At 37.0% G+C, this 9,002-nt stretch overlaps 1 pseudogene; it reads right to left on the reverse strand.

The window, feature by feature from the left end:
- Positions 1 to 7,492: 7,492 nt before the first annotated feature.
- LOC145297936 (uncharacterized) lies at positions 7,493 to 8,248 on the reverse strand (annotated as a pseudogene).
- Between the last annotated feature and the right edge of the window lie 754 nt (positions 8,249 to 9,002).

Below are 9,002 nucleotides of genomic sequence, written 5' to 3' on the forward strand. Positions count from 1 at the left end.
GCGGAGTTTTTGTGTTATTCTCAATTTGTTATCAAAGTTCCTGGTACTTATTTTAATCGCAAGATATTTTACATCTAAGCGATATATAACGACTATATTTCTGTGTAAATGAGCATTTATTTATGTCATACGTAGAATAAATATTTTTTAGAAGTACAAATCAAAACATATTGCCTAATTCTACATTTTTAAGTTTTTTAGTTGTTTTTTTTTTCTGTATCAGTGGAAACTGGTCCATGCGTGATCCTATCGACGCCCCAAGTGTTAAGAAGTAAAACAATTAAAGAAAACATGAAACAGAAAAGAAGAAATAAGTTTATCAGCGGAACAAAAGTATAGGAAGTTGATTACAATGGAACACAAAAGAAAGCTCAAATAGAATTCTTAATCAAAGTGTGGTGGTAATGGGAAAAACGGATTAGTCAATATATTTACGAGTTAGATTCAATAGTGACGATGAGTTTTGTAACACTTTACGGCAGTTGGGGAAGGTTTAGAGACAGTTATGTTTGCGGCGTTTAACGACAGTTACAGTGGAGAGCAGGCTCCAGTTGGAAGTTATGAGTATGACTGAATCGAGTGAACTTTAAGGTATCAATATGAGTTGACATGAACTGACGTACACAGCCTCGACAGAACGTTAATGCAGGTTTTAGCGTTCAGGGGGTCGATGGTGTCACACACACACAAATATATATATATATATATATATATTTATATATATATACATATATATATATATATATATATATATACATTTCCTTTCGTTGTATCACCACTGATTAGTGCGGCTAGACTGGGGCTTTTCTTCAGCCGTGGATTGAACCTACAACCGTCACCTTGATTATCGATAGTTCTAATCACCGGACCATGAATCGATGCTCGCAAACGATCTCATCAAATGCCCATTAAATATATATATATATATATATATATATATATATATATATATAGAGAGAGAGAGAGAGAGAGAGAGAGAGGGAGGGAGGGAGGGAGGGAGGGAGAGGGAAAGACAATGGAACTCATATTCGCACAATGTGTCGGAGTATGTTTTTGTTTAATTATCATTGTGAATCCGTGCGCGCCTCCTCTGGAGCCTTTAATGTGAGAGACGACATGACCAAAAGAGAAGACCAGGGTAAAAATACTGTGGAAACAACGTTGGTGTCGGCGTATGTTGCCGAGCATAGTAGTACGTGGTTCTATCACATAGGTGGAAAACTCTACAGCAATTGAGATTTCTTGTAGTGCCAGTAAAAAACATTTGTGTGTGTTTGCTTGTGTTATTTTCTATTTCGAAACAATGTTTGCGATATTCGTTATTTATCACAAGGAATTTCTTCATAAAATGAACTACCAAACTATATTTGCGTATGAAATAGTAGAAAAAAGTTATAGCAAAACAGAGAGCAAATGTAATTATCGTTACTGATTGTCATAAATAGACGAGATAAAAATAAAGATTCTTAAAGTGAAAAGAAACTTGAAAACACTTAGTAAAAGGTGATGTTAAAAGAAAAGATATCGAGCCCAAAGGAATGAGGGAAAGGTCATGCGAAGCCATGTTGGATTTATTGGAGCAAAGCTAGAAACTTTCGATTTACGATTTCAAATTTAGAATCAGATAAAATCCCATTAGAGTTCTGAAAAATCTACCCATAACACACACACACACACATATATATATATATATATATATATATATATATATATATATATATAATTTGTAAACAATTCAAATATCACAACTACCTTTATAACATATTTATATCAGTTTATTTGATATATGGTACGTCTTACACGTGTTTCGTTGAATGTTATATCAAACAACTCATCAGAGACCCATATAAATCCATAAAAGAATGTTTTTAGAAAAGGACTAAAGATTGAAGAAGAAATGGAATTCTTTTAAAATCATAAAAAATAAAAGGTTTTATATACGTATATGTGTGCGTGCGCGTAGATAGATAGATAGATAGATAGATAGATAGATAGATAGATAGATAGATAGATAGATAGATAAGTTTTTTACCTTTAAAACTTTATAAAAAATTGAAATAAAGAAATTAGTCCTTCGCTGCAAAATTTTTTTGCAATCGCTAAATCAATTTGTTTTCATGAGTGTATAATAGTCCTAATATTATGATCACTAAAATAACATTGGGACTATTGTGAATTCATGAAAACAAATTGATTCAGCGATTGCAGGAGATTAATTGACTTATTGACAAAATAATTTTTAACGAAAGACTAAGAACTTTTTATTTATTTATATATATATATATATATATATATATATATATATATATAGTTTTAAAAGTTAAAAAAACGTCCAAGAAGTAGAACTACCAAGAGTTTATCACTTTTTAAAATTTTTGTTTATCGTTTAATAGGTTTCATTTTTATTTTTATTAGCGTATTTGCTTGTCCTGTTTCAGATATTTTCGTTTTGAAAAGCTTGTAACTTTAGACAAAAAAAAAAAATTCAAACTCTGAAAAAATGTGACTCTAAAAAATTAGATTCAGCCCTGTTATCATTTTTCAGGGCTACAACACGAGGAGCGTGCAATAGGTAATGCCCCTGACCCACTTCTCATAGCAGTAGAGCAACGACACTTGGCACAATTATTAGCCTTTCTCTACATAGGAACAACCCAGAGTTATGCACTTCTCCCATCGTTTGATGCAGCTCTGGGGGCCGTTTTTGTAGAACACCCCAGGTTGGTCCTCCAACCACGACGTGACTCAGAAATCAAGGCTGAATCATCTGGAAAACGCTTTCCTTTCAAAAACAACTTCATGGCTGGCAAGAGATGAAAGTCAGGGGGTGCAATGTCAGGAGTTTTTTCCACAGACCCTGTACTAATCTATTTGGCGAATAGTAATGTGCCGATCTTCCAAAATGGCAGCCTCAACTTGACGGACAAATGCTTCATCAATGGCAGATGGGGGCGACAGGTCTGGGAGCTGTTTCCACAGACTTCCGGTCATGTTTGAATTCATGATGGCAGCGTTTTACAAGGTCATATGATGGGGCATTATCACCATAAGTTTCTTTCATTTCATCAAAAGTTTCCTGTGATGTGCGTCCTTTCAAATACAAAAACCGGAGCATGATTGATATTCAACAGCCTCCATTTCACACCTGACTCAGTTCAAACACCTGTAAAACAGAAAGCACAATTAGTTCAGAGCTTTAATTTGCCACATAACCGGTAGAGATATAAATCATTGCACATGCAAAATTTCAGCTACATCAAACAATTGGAAGTGGGTCAGGGGCATTACTTATTGCACGCCCCTCATTGTTTCAGTGTTATATATATAGGGCGAATGAACTCTTTTTCTGGGTCAACGGCCAACTAGCACCGTGTATATTTGTGTGTGTGTATATGTGTATTGGGGTAGAGAGGGCTCCCGTAAGCCGTTGTGAAGGCAACCTTTCTAGGAGAAGCAAATCTCTGATTTAAAAAACCATAAAGCGGAAGACCATTACCCGCATTAAGCTGGTCTGCAGTTTAATTTGTTGCTGGCTATCTTGCTCTTGCTTGTTGCTGGATCTCAACATTTTGAACCGAGAGAGAGACTTAGCTGTCGTACAAAGCTAAGACTCTGTAACATCATCTTTGTATAGATACTCCCTCAGGCATTTGGGCTCATGGACTTTAAGTGTCTGAGGGAGTGGCACTCGTCTGACAAGACGTTGCAATCATCATATATATATATATATATATATTATAACTTACTATCTAGCTCTACCTACGTATTGATCATTGTTGAAGTAAATACTTAAAGTTTACGCATAAATTTATACTTTTGTAAATTAATTTATGTGATTAAATGAAATAATCATATATATATATATATATATATATATATATATATATATATATATATATATATATATATATATATATAATATTAATAGTGTATGTGTGTGTGTCTGTGTGTCTGTGTTTTGTGGACCGAAATCTGCAAATCAGGATAGAAGAGAAGAGCACCTGACGACAACTGTCTGCAGCTAATTCGCCCGCAGTCTCACCGTCGATTGTTTCTATGCCAACATCCATATGGCATCTGCGTCATCTTCTGCAGAGACCATATGACCTTGGTGCAGCCATTTTTATCTTTTTTTTTTAAGATTTGGAAAGAAAAAATAGCGCTCATCTTTTACTTCGAAGAAATCAGATTAAATCTATGGAAAATTGATTTTTATTCGACGATATTTTTACGTATTTTTGTTTATCTCTCCTGATTAGTTAAGTGGGCGTTTGATGTTACCTAATGAATACCATCGTTGGCGAACTGCGGTTAACGGCGATGACGAGTTTAAATTTCGTCATATAAACTGTTAAACTGCACATGTATAATATCGCTAGCAAAAGGATTGAACCTACAATTCATTTTTAGTCATGCGTAAAATATCTATTTGTATTCAAATCTTAATACGAATCATTTACCGTATATAATAGAAGTATCGGGAAAGTACGGAGTTTGGTAGTAGTAGTAGTAGTAGTAGTAGTAGTAGTAGTAGTAGTAGTAGTAGTAGTTCATAATGACCTTTACATTAGATCACCGAAATTAAGCAACGTTGTGCCTGATCAATACCAGATGGGTGACCATTTGGAAATACCAGGCGCTGTATGTAGGAGGACATCGCCACCTCCCTGCAAGAGTTGCAAAAGCCTAGCGTCGTAATCTCCACTGACCGATTTATACATGCGACTGGAGACTGCTTGTGAATTTAATATTCCCATGAAACTTACTCCTTCGAAGGAAACGGTTATACCTATCTAGGATGAATACAGTCTCTTTCTCTCTCCTCCCCCTCCTTTTCCTTCCCTCCCCTTTCCCTCTCTCTCTCTCTTTCTCTTTCTCTCTCTCTCTCTTGTCATTAGTCAATTTATCAGTCTGGAAGGTCCGATGTTTAATCCTAGTCTTATAGCATTTAGCGGAACAAATAGCTTGAACCATTCTTGTAACAGGACACTAGTCTCTCGCCAATTACATGTTCATAGTCAAATCTGATAATCCATTTATTTACTTTAGTGGAATGTTTTGCTTACGGTGTACTGGCTGAATTGCTAAGTGATTCAGACGAACGCTAAAAAGCAAGTGGCTATAACAGCTTACCTTCTTTCTTTGGTAAATTTTCAGATTAGGTCCACCTCCACAATTTTCTTGTAAACGACGACGAAATGAAATTGTGTTATGATTTGTATTCTTTGGCGGTCATTTTTTTACGCGCGTGCACGCGCCATAAACAAATCTACTCATCTATGACTGACACTGCACGCGCGTAAAAAAGATGGCCGCAAAAGAATACAATGCATATGCAACTTTTTATATCTCGATAACTAATTATTTCTGCAAATTTCCAATGCGATTTTCGTATTCAGCATAGTCGAACCCCCATAAAAGGTGTCATTTAAAAGAAAATTGCGGAGGTGGACCTGATCTAAAAAAAATACCCTTTCTTTCTCTGCTTCGTTTGGATTCACTTTCTTCGTCACCTCCAAAAGCAAGTAAGTTTTCACAGGAACGTGTTAAGGGATTTTCAACCAATGAAAATCGTTTCAAACTCCAAAAGTAACAAGGCTATATAAGATTAACAAGTCGACGGGAACTTAGAAACTCCTTTAAAGCAGTGACTTGGTCGATTGTAATCGGAGTTCTTCCGGGTGACACCTGCGACGCGCTCCGACTCTCAGCATCAACAAAGCTTAGCTTAGAAAATTGGAATGCCCCATGCTGATATTCCTTTAAGCCTGTTGCTATATTTCCAGTAAACTCAGCCATTCAGACGGTAAACTCACCCATGCACACACGCACATGCATACGCATACTCACATGTACACACATACGCATACTCACACACACAACGGAACTTCGAAGCGAACTTTCTGGCGTTTTCTCTACTTCTTATTCAAGTACTTCAAAACCTGTCCACAAACTTTAGTCTTTTAAAGTATTTTTTACACCTCTGTAAAATTGTTGATATAAATATAGTCGTTTCTTACGTCATGTGTTTCGCTTTCATTCCCAAAATCCAGTTGTTGAATTAGGTTTTGCAAACTGATGACCCATTCAAAGCAATAATGTTTTTATACATCTTTTTCGTTCACTAATTTGACAAGATGTATATTAATTGTCACCGCTATTCTTGGTATTTTTTAAAGACATTACTATCGCTAAAATACACTACCTGTAGTCAGGAGTGGCTCTAATACAGGACCTGGTATTGCCAGATCATCTAAGAACAAACATTGGTTAATTTCGGCTTTGCGACGTGATTTAGCAGGAATAATGAGACAAGTTCCCAACTAATAGACTGAATTTAATCATTAGCATGGCGTCTCTTACATCCCACCCAACTAGCGTGTGTTCTGTTGAAAAAAAAAGTGGGCGTTGGTGTTATTCATGTCAGGTTTTTCTAAACGGGGTGATTTATATGTTCAGTTGGTTATGTTGCGCGGCCTGTTAAATCAGTAGAAAACATAAAGAAAATAAAGTAAAAACTATGGTCATCTTTAACGTAACAAACAATATTTATTTACAAAAAGAAAAAGTGTTGTAATTTGTTTTTTGGTCGTAGGTTCATGCGTATATGACATTGAAAGTTCAATCAAAGGGAGATAATTCATTAATACGGCATAATCATGTTGACACACCAGTTCTCGTTAGATTACCGAAGTTAAGTAATATTGAGTCTGATCAGAACCAGAAGGTTCTGATCAGGATTTGGGAATACCAGGCGCTGTATAGGAGAACGTCGACACCTTCCTGCAAAAACTTGTAAAAGCTTAACGTTATTATCTCTCCTACGAGGACAAAGAAGCGACTGGGGATCGCTTGTGAATTTGATATTCTTTAGACGCCCCCCCCCCATCGGAGGAAATCAGTTCAATACGCCTAGGGAGAGTGTCGTTTGGAGTTCGATAATTTAGTAATACGTTTGAGAAAGTTATTATCTAGTTTGTTAGGGTTTGTGTTTGATGCTTTTCGCACAAGAATGACAGAGCATAAGAAAATATAGTTCATTATTATTCAAACAAGCACATAAACATATGTGCTGTTTGAATAATGATGCTTTTCTTTTGCTTTGTTTTTTTACTGCTTTTTCATCCTAAGCAAGGCACAGTGCCACTTGGACGAAAAGGGTTACTACTTAGGAAAATTTACAGGGATACTATGTAGGGAGTTGATGTTGAAAATGAGTGGAAGTCATTTAATAAAAATGTGTGGACACATACCTCATCACCGTAGCCTGCGACATCCAGAAAGGTTTTAAAAATTACTATGAACCCATTTTGTTTGACGAAATACTAAGACGCACACAATGTGTGTGTATTTTATTTACAACATGGAGAACCGAAGAGTTACAATAAAAGGGGAGAGAATCCCCACAGTAAAAGGGTTTTGGAAAGGGGCAGATAACCCTATAGCAATTGAATATATATCAACACTCCTCCTCAATTGCTGACAGTCTGCATTATAGTTTATGGAGTCCCAAAAGTTCCCTGAGCCTTACAAACTGTGTGCTTCCAAGTCCTTTAGTTAGCAGGTCGGCTACCATCTCTTTACTTGGACAGTATTCGAGCTTAACAGTTTCCCGCTCGACCAGTTCTCGAACATAGTGGAACTTTATGTCCACATGTTTGGCCCTTCCATGATACTGTGGACTCCTTGCCATACATATGGTTGACTGGTTGTCCTCATATATAAGGGTTGGTGTTACTGGAGATCCTAGCAAGGCACTTTGAAGATTCTGCATCCAAACAGCCTCCTGTGCTGTACTTGCCAATGCCATGTACTCAGATTCGGCTGTTGATAGAGCAACACAGGTTTGCACTTTGCTTCTCCAGCTGACTGCCGCACTACTCAGCTTAAAAACATATCCAGATGTTGATCTGCGATCATCCAAATTACCAGCCCAGTCAGCATCGGAGTACCCCAGGAGATTGGTGGCTTTCTTCTTGTCATAAAGTAAACCATATCCTTGTGTACCGTTTAAGTACCGGAGGATATGTTTCACAGCCTTCCAGTGTTCCATTGTAGGTTGAGAGCAGAATCTCGAAACATTTCCAACGGCATGAGCAATATCCGGTCGTGTCCTTGTCGACAGGTACAATAGGCTCCCAACTGCAGACTGATACAACTCTTTGTTGACCAGTTTACTTGTTTCCGTTGCCTTCGTCAATTTTGTTCCGGGATCAATTGGAGTAGACACAGGTTTGGAATTCTCCATCTGGAACTTTCTCAATACATCTGCTGTGTATGTAGGCTGTCCAATCCATATTTTTCCTGATTCGGGATAAATAATCTTCGCACCCAAAAAATGGTGTAGTTTTCCCAAATCTTTTATTTTGAAAATCTTTCATATCGCTTTCATGAAATCTTCAATAAGGCTTGTGGATTTACATGCCACAATGATGTCATCAACATAAACAGCTGTTATGAAAATGTCTCCTCCTGAAGATTTTATGTAGATGCAAGGATCACTTTCCAACTGTTTGAAGTCCATCTTCTTCAGCTGACCATGCAGTGCATCATTCCAACATCTTGGGGACTGCTTCAAGCCATAAATATTTCGCTTCAATTTACAGACAAGATGTTCCTTGCCTTTAACTTTGAAACCCTCTGGCTGCCTCATGTAGATTTCCTCCTTCAGCTCTCCATTCAGGAAAGCAGTGGCTATGTCCAATTGATGCAGCTTCAGATCATGCTGTGCTGCTAGTGCAATAACTGTCCGCACCGATTCAAATCTCACAACTAGGCAGAAAGTCTCGTCATAATCGATTCCTTGCTTCTGAAGAAAACCTTGAGCTACAAGTCGAGCTTTATAGTGTTCCATATTACCATCAGCATCGTATTTTCGCTTGAACACCCACTTGCTACCAATAGTTTTTCATCCACTGGGAAATTCCGTCAGGTCCCATACTGTATTAGAATGTAAGGAAGAAATTTCGTTATTCATTGCCTTCAACCATTCATTCTTTTCA

The sequence above is a fragment of the Euprymna scolopes genome, chromosome 18 (assembly GCF_053919585.1).
Source record: "Euprymna scolopes isolate OS-2025 chromosome 18, ASM5391958v1, whole genome shotgun sequence".
Lineage (NCBI taxonomy): Eukaryota > Metazoa > Mollusca > Cephalopoda > Sepiida > Sepiolidae > Euprymna > Euprymna scolopes.